The sequence below is a fragment of the Castor canadensis genome, chromosome 7, assembly GCF_047511655.1.
Source record: "Castor canadensis chromosome 7, mCasCan1.hap1v2, whole genome shotgun sequence".
Taxonomy (NCBI): domain Eukaryota; kingdom Metazoa; phylum Chordata; class Mammalia; order Rodentia; family Castoridae; genus Castor; species Castor canadensis.
In genome coordinates this window covers 123,955,831-123,973,464 of record NC_133392.1, presented here as the reverse complement: position 1 = coordinate 123,973,464, position 17,634 = coordinate 123,955,831, and the positions used below count along the sequence as shown (strand labels likewise).

Sequence of the window (17,634 nt, the reverse complement as noted above, 5' to 3'; positions counted from 1 at the left end):
GATTCCAAATGGTTAACAGAAATGGTAACTTATACTTGAAGGATAAGTAGTAGTCTTCCAGATGTCAAATGGAAGAAGACAAAAGGATCATCCTGTAAAATGAACAGAGTAAAGAGACAGGAAAACCAGGCTAGGGAACTGCCAGTTTGGTCAGAGTCCAATAATGCAGGGAACACATGAGGCTAACGGAGAAGATCAAAGTAAAGAAACAGAGAGCCATTTGAGGGTTTTAAGCAAAAGGTAACTTTTCAAACTTCCTTTTAAAATAATTTGTCTAGTGGTAGTATAAAGGAAAATAGACTTGGAGAAAGATGGAGACAGAAGTAGCAATAACACATAGCAATGTAATACAATAGGTCAAGCAAAAATTGATAAAGACTTTCATAAAGCAGTGAGAAGAGCAGGTTACTAAGATAGGATCTATTCTATAGGTGTTTGTTCCAGGAAAAACATCCCATTTGATAACTTTATTTAAATATTTGACTTTCATGGGACAGGGCAAGTCAATAACATTTATTTAAAAAGAGTAATGCAGAAATCTCCTTTCAGAACTTGAAGGGTATATGATGATTCAACAGATTTGAACTAAATAACCAGAGACAAATTTACTGAGAGAAAATAAAATTTCAGCTTTAAGGTTTTCCACTTACATGGGTCTCTGTGAAGGCTGAGAATAACAGAGCTATGGGAACTTTGGAAAGCAAGGCTAAACTTCTTTGAAATATTTCTGGGAAATATCCTTAAGAGATTTCAATAGAAAGGAATCTGAAACTCCAAGATGCCAGTAATTAATTGTGACCTCTCTTATTCTCAATATGTTTTATATTCATATATCTATATCACATTTCATCCACACAAAACCTAAAATGGCCCTTCTTCAAGCCCTGAACTTCTGTGGCAGTAAGCAACAGAGAGAACTTGCAGTGAGACTCCTAAAGTACCTGTTTACATCTTGATCTATAGAAATTGATTCTCTAAGTAAACAAATAATGTGATTTCCTTGAAATACATATTGAGACTATTAATCAGAAATTAAACATTGAATGCATGATGAATAATTGATGCTCTACTTCTCATCATATAATGATGACTTAAAAACAGGGATTTGAAGGTATGGGTGATATTTTCCAATCATTCTTCAAAGGTTAAAAATGCTTTCTGGCACATATTTTAAGTGGATGTACTATTGATTGGAATGATAGTCAGAACCCCTGGTTATAGCTCTGGTCCTATCATTGATTATCTTTGTGACCTTGATCCTATGATAGGGTCTATTCTAACTCTGAAAAGATTCTCACATCACCTCTGGCCTTTCCCAATTAATCTTTCTCACTCAGTGTGTAGCAACAGACTCCTAAGTAGTCTTCATGCTGCTCATTTCTAATCCCACCAAGCCCTGCCCCCTATCTCTTATGTACCAATTTGCACAGAGCTGCCTTTGATGGTTTTCCCACCACACAAAGAATAAAATGCCAACTGAACTAATCAAAACTTTTTCAAAGGAAGAAATCCAAATGGCCAAAAACCACATGAAACAATGCTCACCATCCCTGGACATAAAGGAAATGCAAATCAAAACCACACTAAGATTCCACCTCACCCCTGTTAGAATTGCTACCATCAAGGACACCAATAACAACAAATGTTGGCAAGGATGCAGGGGAAAAAGGGACCCTCATACACTGCTGGTTAGAATGTAAGCTAGTACAACCACTTTGGAAAACAATATGGAGGCTTATTTAAAAACTGAACATAGATCTGCCATATGATCCAGCAATACCACTCCTAGGGATATACCCAAAGGAATGTGACTCAAGTTATTACAAAAGGCACCTGCACACCCATGTTTTTGGGGTTTCATGTTTTTATTGTTTTTATATTCACTCACATGTCTATACATTGTTTGGGCCACCCCCCTCCCCTTTCCGGCAGAACCTATTCCACCCTCTTGTTCTCTGATTCTGTTGAGAGAAAACATAAAAGATAATAAGAAAGACAGTGTTTTTGCTAATTTGAGATAAAGATAGCTATACAGAGAGATTCCTAGCATTGCTTCCATGCACATGTGTATTACAACCCACACTAGTTCATCTCTACCAGACCTCTTCACTACTTCCTGGTCCCCTTCCCACAGTAGCCTCTACCAGTTTAAGATTACTTTATTCTCTCCTCTACAGTGAGCACATCAACCACATTCAAGTTTTAGGTTTTCTTCCCTTTCCCTATTCCTCCCGTGCACATTGTTCTCCCCCTAGTGTATGACCCATGTTCAATAATATTACTACATTTGTTTTAGGTCTATAATCCACATATGAGGTAGAACATGCAGTTTTTGGCCTTCTGAGCTTGGTTAACTTTGCTTAAGATGATGTTCTCCAGTTGCATCCATTTACTTGTAAATGACAAAATTTCATTCTTCTTTGCTACACATTCATGTTTATTGCAGCATTATTCACAATAGCCAAGATATGGAAACAGCCAAGATGCCCCATTACTGACAAATGGATTAAGTAAATGTGTTATTTATATACAATGGAATTTTATTCAGCCACAAAGAAGAATAAAATTTTGTCATTTGCAAGTAAATGGCTGGAACTGGAGAACAGCATCTTAAGCAACATTAGCCAGGCTTAGAAGGCCAAAAATCATATGTTCTCCCTCATATGCAGATTATAGACCTACAAAAAATGCAGAAATATTATTGGACATGGGTCACACACTAAGGGGAGACTGTGCATAATTGGAATAGAGAAAGGGAAGGAAACCTAAAACTTGAATGTGGTTGACATGCTCACTGTATAGAAGTGAATATAGTAATCTTAAACTGGCAGAGGCCACTATAGGGGAAAAAGGGACCCTTATACACTGCTGGTTGGAATGTAAGCTAGTACAACCTGTAGGCTACTATAGGAAGGGGACTAGAAACTAGTGAATAGGACTGGTAGAGATGAACCAATATGGGTTGTAATACACATGTGCATGGTAACAATGCTAGGAATCTTTCTGTATAGCTATCTTTATCTCAAACTAGCAAAAGTGCTATATTTTTCTTACTATCTCTTATGTTTTCTCTTTAACAAAGTGTGAGAACAAGAGGATGGGATATGTTCTTCCCTGAAGCAGGGGAGGGGACAGCCCAAATAATGTATACATGTGTAAATAAATATAAAAACAATAAAATAAAATAAATTTTTTAAAAGAATAAAATGCCAAAATCAGCCTACCAAAATAAAGCTCCTACAATTTGGCCACTAGATAACTTTGTAACTTTATCTATCGTACGATCTCTTATCTTTCTATTTTTATTTACTGTTTCCTTGTCCCCCAAAAATTATTATCTTGGCACAGCTATTCAGGCTAGTAATAGTTTGGAGCCCTCTCACTGGCTATATCTGATCATCAAAGTCTTCAGAAACTTACACACCACCACCTCTTCTAAGATTACTTCTAGAACTGACTTTTCCCCATCATCCTTTCATATTATTTTCTTTATTCCTCAATTATAATTTCCATTACATGGCAAAATGGTTAAGGATTACAGTAATGACTCAGAAAGACATTGTTTCAAATCTTTGTTCTACATTCAGCCTCAGCTAAGCCATTAACTCCGTAAAATTTAGCTTTCATTTGCTAAGTGGACCATGCATATATGGTGTCTTTTTAAATGCATAGAAACCAGAAGAAATTCAGTAAAGATGCAGAGTAATCCATCAACTTTCCAGGCCTAAGAGTCATATTCAACATTACAAAAGAAGTACAGGTTTTTTTTTCAGTAAATGGAGTGAGTATACAGTAGGAATAAGTGGACATAAATGGTCTCTCATTTGCTTGCCCAATCAATATTAGGCAGTATTTTGTTTCCCATTTAGATTTAATCCTAGGAGCTTTAGTAATCTCAGCAAGTGGCCCAAGAAAGGATGAGTATTGAATGGTATATTCAAGAATGAAATTCCACTCAAGATTCAAATCAGTGTGGGGCATTCCCTTTATTTTCGCTTCTAATGGAAATGTCCAAGAAGTATTTCCCCCAAATAGATCTTATATACAAAAACTTTTAACTCTCTTATTCGTACAGTGAACTAACTAAAACCTATCTTTCATGAAAAATCTATGATTATTTATTGGATATAAACCGTGAGTCAACATATAATTATTTCTGTAGCTATAACAATGAACAAGAAATACCTTGTTTCTTATGCCCAGTCCACATAGAAAGGTCTTTAGGTTCTTATGCCCTCATAGAAAAGATGAACACAAAGCAGATCATTTCAAATGTGATGAGAGTTATTAAATACCCTGTTATTTTAGAAGTATTCAATAGGAGAACCTAATATAGTTTATTGGATGGAAGTATGCTATTCTTATTACTTACTGATTTGGACTGAATATTTGTGGTGGCCTCACCTCCAATGCAAATGTTGAGGCTCAAACACCCAAAATTACTACATTTGGAGATAGGGTCCATAAGGATGTATTTAAAATTAAATGAAGTCATAAGTGTGGGGCCCTGATCCAACAATAACATTATTGTCCTTATAAGAAAAGACACCTGAGAGCTAGTCAGTCTCTCTCTCTCTCTCTCTCTCTCTCTCTCTCTCTCTCTCTCTCTCTTTCTCTCTCTCTCTTTCATTCTCTCTCTCATCATATGCACTGAAGCAAGACATAGCAAGTGAGAAGATAGCAAAAAAGAAGCCAGGAAAATATGTCACCAGAAACAAAAACCTTAATCCTGGACTTTCCAATCTCTAGGACTATAAGAAAATTAATTTCTGCCTAAGAATACTAGGACCCTCAAGGGAAAAAATAGAAGAAATGAAATGAGAAGACACACTTGCTTTTATTATTTTTTTAGTAAACTGAATTTTATTATTCCTTTCAGAATATAATTGGCCTTATCAAGCCAAGTGCCTGCATTTGTGAAGCTCTAGGCAAATGCTTAGTTTACCTTACAAGAACGATGCATCTTTATTAATATATGTACTTGTGTGAATTAACCTTTTCCATTCCCATAATATTTTGTGTGATACTTTATGCATAGAAAATACTACTAAGTACTTGTTTAGTTCATGTCAAAACCTTTCTGGTTTTTGGTTTTTAGAATCTATAAAGTGAACGTTTCTGAAGCTAATAGCAAAACACTATGTGATGAACTACCCCAAATCTCCATAATTGTCAACAATAAGCATTTTTTTTCTTGAGATCACAGATTTGCAGTTTATAGTTTGGCTGATCTGTTCTCTGCTGAACAAGTCTGATTTAGGCTGCAAATAAATTGTACTGGGCTCTAAGATAAGGTTAACTCAAGGTATGTTCAACATGCATCTCATACACCTTTTCTTATGACAAATGGCCAGCATGCTAAAACCAAGCCAAACTACACAAAGCACATTTAAGGTCTCTTTTAGTCATATCCATTAAATCTCATTGACTAATGAATGGGATACAATAAATCCCAAAATCAAGAGCAAGGATATATATGTTACTCACTACAAGAGAGTGAAAAGAATAAGTATTGGCTAAACAATAATCCATATACTTTAGAGAAGTTCAGATAAGATGATCTAAATGAGAAAGAAAACTAGCTATCCTATAAAATGAAGGGAACAAAAGATGGGACCTCCATTCTTCCGTATCTCATACCATGGAGATTGTTAGGGTGGAGGGAGAGAAATATATAAAAAGTTACTATACATACAATGAAATACATTAACAATGATGGACAATAATTCTCTACAGAGAACTTTAAGCTTTAAAGGGTTGTAAAAGTTTATCAGATCAATAAGATGAATTTAGAAATGGCAGATTTCTAGGCAAAGGAGAAAACTGCAAGATTATAGATATGTGGACTTAAATGGCATAATCAAAAGTGACAATTTTTGATATGGCTAGAGAATAGACTGTATAGGAAAGGTATAGCAAGAGAAGAGGTAGTAAATGTAGAAGTTGAATCTTAAATGACATTAAAAGTGAAGGGTAGAAACTTGAACTATAGTGTTATTACACAATATTAAATAGGAAAGTAATGTATTAAAATACTTAGAATTACAGCTAAATGGAATAGAAGAATAACTTTCAGGGTGGGGTTAGAAAGCATCAGGGAGAGTCTAAGTATGAGACTCTAGAAGAATGAACCAAAGATGTAGAAGTAGAAAAGAAGGGGATATTGAAAACATTTATTAAATACATTTGCATGTATTTTTAACTGAAAGAATATAGAGATCAGGACTTTCTGAGATGCAAATGACAAAAAACTCAGCTCACATTAACCCAAGCAAAAAATATAAGTTCTCAGAAATAAGGGGAAAAAATACAGGAACCAAAACAACTCAACCTCAGGGATGACACAGGAAATTTAAATGCTGTTTGCATTCTTTCTTCTTCTCTCACTGATATGTACTTACTTAATTCTCTCCTACCATACACAAGCTTACTCCATATGTAGGAGATACATGCCCACAGAAAACTCAAACCCCATTCTTTCAACTACATTCCCCTAAATGAAGAAAGCATCTCTTTCCCTATTTATAATAACTTTTGAAAAATAAAGACTCTTGAGGAAGGTTCTGATTGACCGAACTTGAGTCACATGCCCACCCATAATCCAACCCAGTGAACAAGATACCATAACTTACTCCAGTTATCTATTGCTCCATATAGAGGAATGTAATTTTTATCAGTAGAGGAAATAGATAAATTGTCATCCAGCCAACCTCATCAATTTGAATTGTAATGTGTTGGTAGAAGGTGATTACTTAAAATTTTCAGCTTAGTGACTACAGAACTAGTAGTATATTAACTAATAAATGGTATAGAAAGAAAAGATTATGACGACTTGTTTTAGAAGTGTCAAAATTGTGCACCACAGATAATTAAAGTGGAAATATTCAATAACCACTAAATTTTTTTCAAGAGATTGGGAGAGAGAGAGAATGTGTGTACAGTAGTCTCCCCTTTCCCCCTTACCTATGAGGACACATTCTAAGCTCCACTCCCCCACCGTGGATGCCTAAAGTCACAGACAGTATGTATTCTATAATTTAGTACCTTTTCCACCTTAACACTATGTCTGTAACTTCTGCAGTTTGAGGTGTGACAGCACAAAGCTGGCACAGTTTCTTTTTCCTTCCTCACAGTTTCACAGATTCATTCTTTTTTTTTTCTTTTTTTATTCATATGTGCATACAAGGCTTGGGTTATTTCTCCCCCCTGCCCCCATCCCCTCCCTTACCACCCACTCTGCCCCCTCCCTCTCCCCCCCACCCCCTCAATACCCAGCAGAAACTATTTTGCCCTTATCTCTAATTTTGTTGTAGAGAGAGCACAAGCAACAATAGGATGGAATAAGGGTTTTTGCTGGTTGAGATAAGGATAGCTATACAGGGCATTGACTCACATTGATTTCCTCACAGATTCATTCTTACTGTTGATCTTAACAGTGTCAATGTACAAATATTTTTATCACTATTAACTGAAGGTATCTTATCTTTTCACATAAATAAAACACTTTTTATGACTTCCCTTTGGCATATCTGAATTGCCAGGATCACCACTGTTGTATTTTAGGGCCATTTAAGTGAAAGAAGGGTTATGTGAACCCTACAATAACGTGACAATTACACTTGCTATACCTAACTGACTAATAGGTAGACAGTATATATATAGTCTGCATATAAGTGCCATGGGAATGATTCATAACCCATACAGAATGGAGCAGGATGGTGCAAGATTTCATCATGTTACTCAGAATGGCACAAAATTCAAAATTTACTGATTGTTTATTTCTGGAATTTTTCATTTAATAATTTCAGACCAAAGTTCTAAAACTGGAATTGCAAAAAGTGAAACTATGGAAAAAGGGAAATAAGTGTACTAATAGTACCTCATACCTTGGAAGAATAAAGATAGAAATTTCATTTCTGTATTTGAAATAAAAGCATTCAATTCAGGGAATATCTATTTCCCCATAGAAAGACCACTTGAAAATAATATATTAAGCATCTCTGAATGTATTCGGGTAGATATTTGAGCCAATCAAAAAATTTGAAAATATCTCTTGAAATACATATAGTTAGTATGACTTTTATGAAAGAGAAAACAGTGCTGCAGCTTAGGTGGATACAATAACACACGATTCTCCAAACACAAAGTCTAATGTCCTGATTGCTGATTCACTCATTTATGCTAATAAACCTGTGAAACTTTCTACTTTCTCAAAGTGTTAAGAGCATTGCTCATTAACAGAAAATTTGGTTGCATCTATCTTGCAAAGCAGTAGTCCAAGTCTTCTGGGGAAAAAAAGCAGGGAGCTTATTTAAAACTTAAGCATTTAATACTACAGAAGTTCTACTGGGTGGGCTTAAAAATTGTGACTTCTTCCTATCAATAACTGTATTCCCCAAGGTAAACATTTTCTCAAACTCTCTATTTCATGATCCAATTAGATATTTACAGCAACAGAAAAAATAGTGTTGAAAATGTTTTGCATAGACACTCAAATCAAAGTAGACAATTACCTTGATGCAAGCATAAATAATAAAGCCTAAAGATTTTATCAGCCCCAAACTAATTCTCAGGTCACATAAAATGTTCTTTCTCTCCATATATATGATAGTACTTTACCTCTCTTGCCCTTTATTCACATTTAGTCTTCATAAAATATTCAACATGTTGCTTCCCAGATGTGGATAAAAAGTATCTGTTACCGGAAGCAGGAAAATCCATTTTACAAAATGACAAGATTACCTAGCAAAACTATAATTGTCACTTTTTTTACAGCATAGAAAAAAATAGATGTCAAGCAATTTGAAGATATTCTTAAGCCACACACTATGTTATCCTACAGAGGATTTTGAAAACGAGAAATAGACCTTGAGGGTCTTAGACAGACCTGAGGCAATATGAAAAAGGTCAAACATTCTGCTAGAAAGTACAGCTATCTTCAGAACAACAACTTATCAGCCAGGTTACAGGGCCTCCTTATTTAGAGATATTGGTCCCAGAGGAAGTGTACTTGAGTTTGGATCTGGATTTCTTTGCAATGAGTTTGCCAGGAATGATACAGGAAACAAATTTGTAACAATGTGCCTTTTGCAGCTCAGAAACTTTAAAAGACACTTTTTCTTTTGGTGAGGTTCCAAGGAGGTGTGGAGTTGAAGGAAGAAATACAAAGGAGGGGGATAGAAAACAAAAAGAGAAAGAAAATTTAATCTTAGCAAGCAATCTTCTGTTCTATTCCTGAGTAGCCAAATCAGCATTGAGGAAGTCTGAGTTGCTAGCATCTTTTGAAGGCTCAGGTATTAGCTAGATCAGAAGTCCATTCTCAGTTCAGAGGCCTTCACCCACAGCTGGCTCCACAAAATGCTAGTTTCAAGGGGAATCTTCCAGTCTCAAATTAGCCCATTTAAATTAAAAAAAATGAAAGAAACAAAAAGCCCTGCACCTGTCACAGATTAGTAACAAAAAGTCAAATATTTCCTCTATACACCTAAGATGCCTCCATATTGTTTGGTCACTTACAGGACTCTAATCTGCCCCTCTCCATACAGAAAAGTATACACCATGATGAAAGCAGGAGGGTGAGAATTACCCTTATCTTAGAGTTGTCAATAAATCTACTGGTGATGATACATATGAATAGATGTACCAGAGGCAATCTTTGTCTTTTACAGAGGTAGTTTTTAAAAAATATAATTACACACAAGTGTTCTGTTTTTGTCAATATGCTGCCAGGTGTTGAAATGCTATTTTTTATCCAAACAATAAAAATCTTGACAAGTAAGCAACAGAAAATCACCAATCTACTTGTAGCTTCATTTCAATCTATAGGAATCTTTAATCAAAAATAAATGAGGAATAGCCTAGCCTAGCAAAATTAATTCACCATTTTGGCCTCAAGTCCCAGATAATATAGAAACAGAATTGTTGTGTTTCCACTGAAATTTTTCATCAAACATTCAAATAAAACTGAAAATACAAATGAGAAGATGCAGAAAAGATCTATGTACAAATTTCAAGAGCATAAAAGTCAAGAAGGCATTTTTTCCAACTTCACAAATGAAGTGAATTTTTAAAAAGAATCCTTAATTCTTTCATTTCTGAAAAGTATGAACACAGCAAAATGGAGGTAGATAAGGAAGAATTTGATGTCAAAACACCCAAGTCTAAACTCTAGTTTAACTATCACACAGAAGATACATGATAGACATTTTTGTACACAGAATTAATGAGATTTATTAGTGAATGAAGGCAAGTATGCTTCTACTCATCCCTCTACAGACATTCTCCACCATCTTGAATATGCTTTGTTTTCCAAGAGGTTGTCATCTATGGTCTGCAAATCAGGTTCCCCTACCCACTAAAGATGAAATACAGGAATCATGAGGCTAGAATACTTACTTCCTTGGCTCCCTCCCTGACTAGTCATAAGCTGCTGACTGCTCTTCTGTAGACCAATGATCCTGTTGGCTGTCCCTCTCTAAACTGAGTCTTCTCTGTGGCTCCTACTAATCACTTCCTCTCATTCAAAAATCAGGCCTAGGAGTGTTAGCACCCTGAGAATTCTAAGCATTCCATCTTGATTTCCTTAAACCCTACTCAAATTTTTGTAAATAGTTCTCTTATTCAATTTTCCAAAATTACCCAATTTTGAGCAAGCCATTTGTTTCCAGTCAGAATCCTGACTGATACAGTGAGGAATTTTCTTGTAGACCATAGGAACTGTACAAAAGGCTTATAACTTAGTTATTTTCTTAGTTGAATAAATTATTTCAGATATACCTAACACATAGAAGGTGATAAATAAATGTTTGCTTAATCAATTAATATGAATTATGTACAATTAAGATTTAAGGCCAAGTTCTGACTAAATACTGAAAACTTAAAACAATGGATAAGATAAGGAGTTGTGAAACATGTCAATTAGACATTAAGAGCCTATAAAATAAAGTATAAGCAACTTATAAGTATAAGTATAAAGTATAAGTAAGACGGGATGTGGTACGAGAAGGCACATTCCAAGGCCACCATACCCCAGTTGTTCAAAAAGGACTGAGGTATGGAATAGTACTGTTTATTGTCTCAGAAGTATTCTTCTTCGCTGGATTTTTCTGAGCCTTTTACCACTCAAGCCTTGCCCCAACCCCAGAACTGGGTGGTTGCTGACCACCCACCGGCATTAACCCACTAAACCCCCTAGATGTCCCTCTTCTCAACACATCAGTTCTTCTCACATCAGGTGTATCCATTACCTGAGCTCACCACAGTCTAACGGAAGAAACCGAAAAAATATAATCCAAGCACTATCAATCACCATCCTACTAGGCATCTACTTTACCTCCTACAAGCCTCAGAATATTTTGAAACCTCATTCACAATCTCCGACGGCATCTATGGTTCAACTTTCTTCATAGCAACAGGATTTCATGGCCTACATGTAATTATCGGCTCCACATTCCTACTAGTATGCCTAACTCGACAACTAAAATTCCATTTTACATCAAAGCATCATTTCGGCTTTGAAGCCACAGCCTGATGCTGACATTTTGTTGATGTGGTATGACTGTTCCTGTACGTCTCCATCTATTGATGAGGCTCATGCTCTCTTAGTATTAATCAGTACAGCTGACTTCCAATCAGCTACATTTGGTATAAACCCAAAAAAGAGCAATCAACTTAATTATTGCATTAACCCTAAACTCCCTCCTAGCAACCCTCCTAATCACTATCGCATTCTGTGTCCCACAAATTAACATTTACAATGAAAAATCAAACCCCTATGAATGCGGATTTGACCCCATAGGCTCAGCACAACTCCCATTCTCAATAAAATTCTTCTTCATCGCAATCACCTTCCTCTTATTTGACCTTGAGATTGCCCTACTTCTTCCCCTCCCTTGAACACTACAAACAAACAACCTCTACCCAGTTATCCTCATAGCATTAGCCCTAATCATCATCCTATCATTAGGACTAGCCTATGAATGGTCTCAAAAAGGATTAGAATGAAATGAATATGGTGCTTAGTTTAACACAAAGGAAATGATTTCAACTCATTAGATTATGAACCACTCATAAGTACCAAAATGTCCCCTATCCTAATTAACCTATTCCTAGCCTTCCTAGCATCCCTATTAGGAGCACTAATCTATCGATCACACTTAATATCCTCACTCCTATGCCTAGAGGGTATAATATTATCAATTTTTATCACCGCAACCCTAATTATCCTGAATTTCAACATCACCTTATCATTTATATTCCCCATTATCATCCTAGTCTTCACAGCCTATGAAGCCACAGTAGGACTGGCCCTACTGGTTATAATATCAAACTCATATGGAATGGACTATGTACAAAACCTAAACCTCTTACAATGCTAAAAATTATCATACCCACAATCATACTCATCCCTATAACATGATTCTCAAAGAACAACATAATCTGAATTAACTCCACTGCCTACAGTCTACTAATCAATATACTATGCTTACTTACACTAAACCAATCAAATGAAAACAGCCTTAACTTCTCACTATTATTCTCCTCAGACTCCCTCTCCATCCCCTCTTAATTCTAACAGCCTGACTACTACCACTAATAATTATAGCTAGTCAACAACACATGAGCAAAGAATCAGTAGAACGAAAAAAAATGTATATTACCATATTAGTACTACTACAAGTTCTATTAATTATAACATTTACATCCACAGAACTAATCTTATTTTATATCTTATTTGAGGCCACACTAATTCCTACACTAATCATCATTACATGATGAGGAAACCAAACAGAATGACTTAACACAGGCCTATACTTCCTATTCTACACACTAATTGGATCCCTACCCCTTTTAGTTGCATTAATCTACCTACAAAACTCGCTAGGGTCCCTAAACCTTCACATCCTAAACAACTACTCAGAGCAACTAAACCTATCATGATCAAACGACCTGTTCTGACTAGCATGCATAATAGCATTTATAGTTAAAATACGATTATACGGACTACACCTATGACTACCTAAAGCCCATGTCGAGGCACCTATTGCTGGCTCCATAGTACTAGCAGCTGTTCTACTAAAACTAGGGGGATATGGTATAATACGAGTCACCATCCTCCTATCACCCATCACAAACCACATAATATACCCATTTATACTACTCTCACTATGAGGCATAGTAATGACCAGCTCAATTTGTTTACGACAGACAGACCTAAAATCCCTAATTGCATACTCATCAGTCAGTCACATAGCATTGGTAATTGTCGCCATCTTAATCCAATTCCCATGAAGCTTTATAGGAGCTACAGCATTAATAGTAGCCCATGATTTAACCTCATCAGTCCTATTCTGCCTAGCAAACACAAACTATGAACGAGTACATAGCTGAACCATACTCCTAACTCAAGGCCTACAAACAATACTCCCACTAATAGCCCTATGATGACTTACAGCAAGCTTAATCAACCTTGCACTACCCCCAACAATTAACTTAATTGGAGAACTAATAATCATCACTTCTTCATTCTCATGATCCAACTTCAACATCCTCCTTATAGGAACCAACACACTAATCACAGCCTTATACACCCTATACATATTAACCACAACTCAACAAGGCAAACCTACCTATCACATAAATAACATTCACCCATCGTTCACATGAGAAAACTCCTTAGTCCTCCTCCACCTACTTCCCCTACTCCTACTATCTTTAAATCCAAAGATCATTCTCAGCACAATATTCTGTAAATACAGTTTAACAAAAACACTAGATTGTGAATCTAGAATCAGAAAATAAAATTTTCTTATTTACCAAGAATGTATGCAAGAACTGCTAACTCATGCCACCATACCTAAAAATATGGCTTTCTTACTTTTAAAGGATGGTAGCTATCCATTGGTCTTAGGAACCAAAAAATTGGTGCAACTCCAAATAAAAGTAATAAACATATTAACCTCATCCATAATCATAAAATTTACCATCCTTATATACCCCATCCTAATATCCCTAACAGACTTTTACAAAAACAAAAACTATCCTGAATACACCAAACCTCAGTCAAGCTAGCATTCATCACTAGCATAATTTCCATAATCATATTTCTCCACCTAGGTAATGAAACCATCGTATCCAATTGACACTGGCTCACCATCCATACCACAAAACTCTCACTCAGCCTCAAACTAGACTATTTTTCATTACTATTCATGCCAGTAGCCCTATTTGTAACATGATCAATCATAGAATTCTCCCTATAATACATACACTCTGACCCCAACATCAACCAATTCCTTAAATACCTACTATTTTTCATCACCACCATACTAATCCTAGTGACAGCAAATAACCTATTCTAACTCTTCATCGGGTGAGAAGGAGTAGGCATCATATCATTTCTCCTCATCGGATGATGATATGGACGCACTGATGCCAACACCTCCGCACTACAAGCAATCCTATACAACCGAATTGGAGACATTGGATTCATCCTATCAATAGCATGATTTTTAATTTACTTCAACTCATGAGATCTACAACAACTATTCATAGACCCTAAAATAACAACAATCCCCCTACTAGGCCTACTACTAGCTGCTACTGGAAAATCAGCCCAATTCGGACTCCACCCATGACTCCCCTCAGCCATAGAAGGTCCTACACCAGTATCAGCCCTACTCCACTCAAGCACAATGGTTGTAGCAGGTATCTTCCTCCTAATCCGATTTCACCCCCTCCTAGAATCCAATCAACTAATTATATCAGCCATACTATGCCTATGAGCTATCACAACCCTCTTCACAGCAATCTGTGCTCTAACGCAGAACAACATCAAAAAGTCATTGCATTCTCAACTTCCAGTCAACGAGGTCTAATGATAGTTACCCTTGGAATTAACCAACCCTACATATCATTCCTCCACATCTGCAATCATGCATTCTTCAAAGCAATACTATTCATATGCTCAGGATCCATCATCCATAGCCTCAATGATGAGCAAGACATCCGCAAAATAGGTGGATTAGCCAAAGCCATACCATTCACAACTTCCTCTCTAACAGTAGGAAGTCTAGCACTCACAGGCATACCCTTCCTAACAGGATTTTACTCCAAAGACCTTATCATTGAATCCACCAACACGTCGTACACCAACGCCTGAGCCCTACTAATTACACTCATTGCAACTTCCCTTACAGCTGTATATAGCACATGAATCATCTTCTTTGCCCTCCTGGGGCAGCCCCGATTCTACCCACTCATCAACATCAACGAAAGCAACCCACAACTTATAAACTCTATTAAACGATTACTCATAGGAAGCATTTTCGCCGGGTTTATTATCTCAAATAGCATCACCCCCATAAATAACCCCACACTCACTATACCATTATACCTAAAACTAATAGCCTTAGGAGTCACTATCCTAGGTTTCACTATCACAATAGAACTCAACAACATAACCTACAACCTAAAACTAAACCTAAACTCCAACACCAAATCATTTTCTACAATACTTGGATTCTTCCCAACTATTATACACTGCACTTCACCCAAAAACACACTAATACTCAGCGAAAAAGCAGCATCAACCCTCCTAGACATAATCTGAATAGAAAAAACCACACCCAAATTAATAGCCAACATACAAATTAAAGCCTCTATCACCGTATCCAACCAAAAAGGAATAATCAAGCTATACTTCCTATCCTTCCTACTATAATAGTCTTAGCACTAACAATTATTATCTAACTACCATGAGTAATCTCAAGAACAATAAAAATACTTACAAAGACCAACCAGCCAACACCATTAATCAACTCCCATAACTATAAACAGCCGCAACACCCATAACATCTTTATTAACATACTCCACCCCCTCACCGCTGTAAATAACCCAATCACTTGTATTATAAACACCCCCCAACACATCCACCTCATCATTCTTCACCAATAAGACCAAAAAAATCAACTCAACAAACAAACCAAACACCAAAGCACCTCAAATAACCACATTAGAACCCCACGTCTCAGGATAATCTTCAATAGCCATGGCCGTAGTATAACCAAATACCACTATCATTCCACCTAAATAAACTAAAAACACCATTAAACCCAAAAAAGAACCACCAAAACTTAAAACCAACCCACAACCAACACCACCACTGACAACCAACCCAAAACTACCATAAATATGAGAAGGCTTAGAACAAAATCCTACAAAGCCCAACATAAACATAACACTCAATAAATACATAGAATAAGTCATAATTTCCACATGGACTCAAACCAAGACTAATGACATGAAAAATCATCATTGTAATTCAATTACAGAAACTTTTAATGACAAACATCTGAAAAACACACCCATTAATAAAAATTATTAACCACTCATTCATTGACTTCCCAATGCCATCTAATATCTCAGCATGATGAAATTTCGGTTCCCTACTAGGAATTTGCTTAATCCTACAAATCGCAACAGGATTATTTCTAGCAATACACTACACATCAGACACCACAACAGCATTCTCTTCAGTTGCAAATATCTGCCGAGACGTAAACTATGATTGAATTATCCGATATCTCCATGCCAAATGGAGCTTCCATATTCTTTATTTGCCTCTTCATACACGTAGGACAAGGAATTTACTACGGATCATATGCCTACATAGAAACATGAAACATTGGTGTTATCTTACTATTCACAGTCAAAGCTACCACCTTCATAGGATATGTTCTCCCATGAGGGCAAATATCATTCTGAGGAGCCACAGTAATTACCAACCTACTCTCAGCAATCCTGTACATTGGGTCCAATCTAGTAGAATGAATCTGAGGTGGATTCTCTGTAGTCAAAGCCACCCTAACCCGATTCTTTGCATTCCACTTCATCCTACCCTTTATTCGCAGCACTAGCAATAGTCCACCTCCTATTCCTACACGAAACAGGATCAAACAACCCATCAGGAATCAATTCAGACTCCAAAAAAATCCCATTCCACCCATACTTTACTATTAAAGACTCTTTTGAATTTCTACTCTTATTTGCCCTTCTCCTGATCCTAGTACTATTCTCACCAGACCTATTAGGAGACCCAGACAACTACACACCAGCCAACCCCCTAAACACACCACCACATATTAAACCAGAGTGATATTTCCTATTCACATACACAATCCTATGATCCATCCCCAACAAACTCGGCGGAGTCATAGCCCTAGTATTATCAATCCTAATCCTAGCAGCCTTCCCTCTCCTCCATACATCAAAACAACGAAGCTTAATATTCTGCCCAATCAGCCAATGCCTATTCTGAGCACTAACTGTGGACCTCATCACCCTAACATGAATCAGCGGACAACCTGTTGAACCCCCATTTATCATCATCGGTCAAATAGCATCCATCCTATACTTTCTTATCATTCTCGTTCTCATACCCACTGCCAGCCTAATCGAAAACAAAATACTAAAATGAAGAGTCCTCATAGTATAAACTCTTACTTTGGTCTTGTAAACCAACAATGGGGAAATTATCCCCTTAGGACATCAGGGAGGAAACAAAGTCCCACCATCAGCACCCAAAGCTGATATTCTTACAATTAAACTACCCCCTGCATTCAATTTTATATCAC

The 17,634-nt window shown here is 36.5% G+C and overlaps 1 protein-coding gene and 1 pseudogene across 4 annotated transcripts in view; one reads left to right on the top strand and one right to left on the bottom strand.

Annotated features, from left to right (window-relative positions):
- The window catches only part of Agbl4 (AGBL carboxypeptidase 4), a 1,287,504-nt gene that overhangs the window by 996,801 nt on the left and 273,069 nt on the right, over positions 1-17,634 (bottom strand). The window lies entirely within an intron of this gene.
- LOC141424690 (NADH-ubiquinone oxidoreductase chain 4-like) lies at positions 12,241-13,170 on the top strand (annotated as a pseudogene).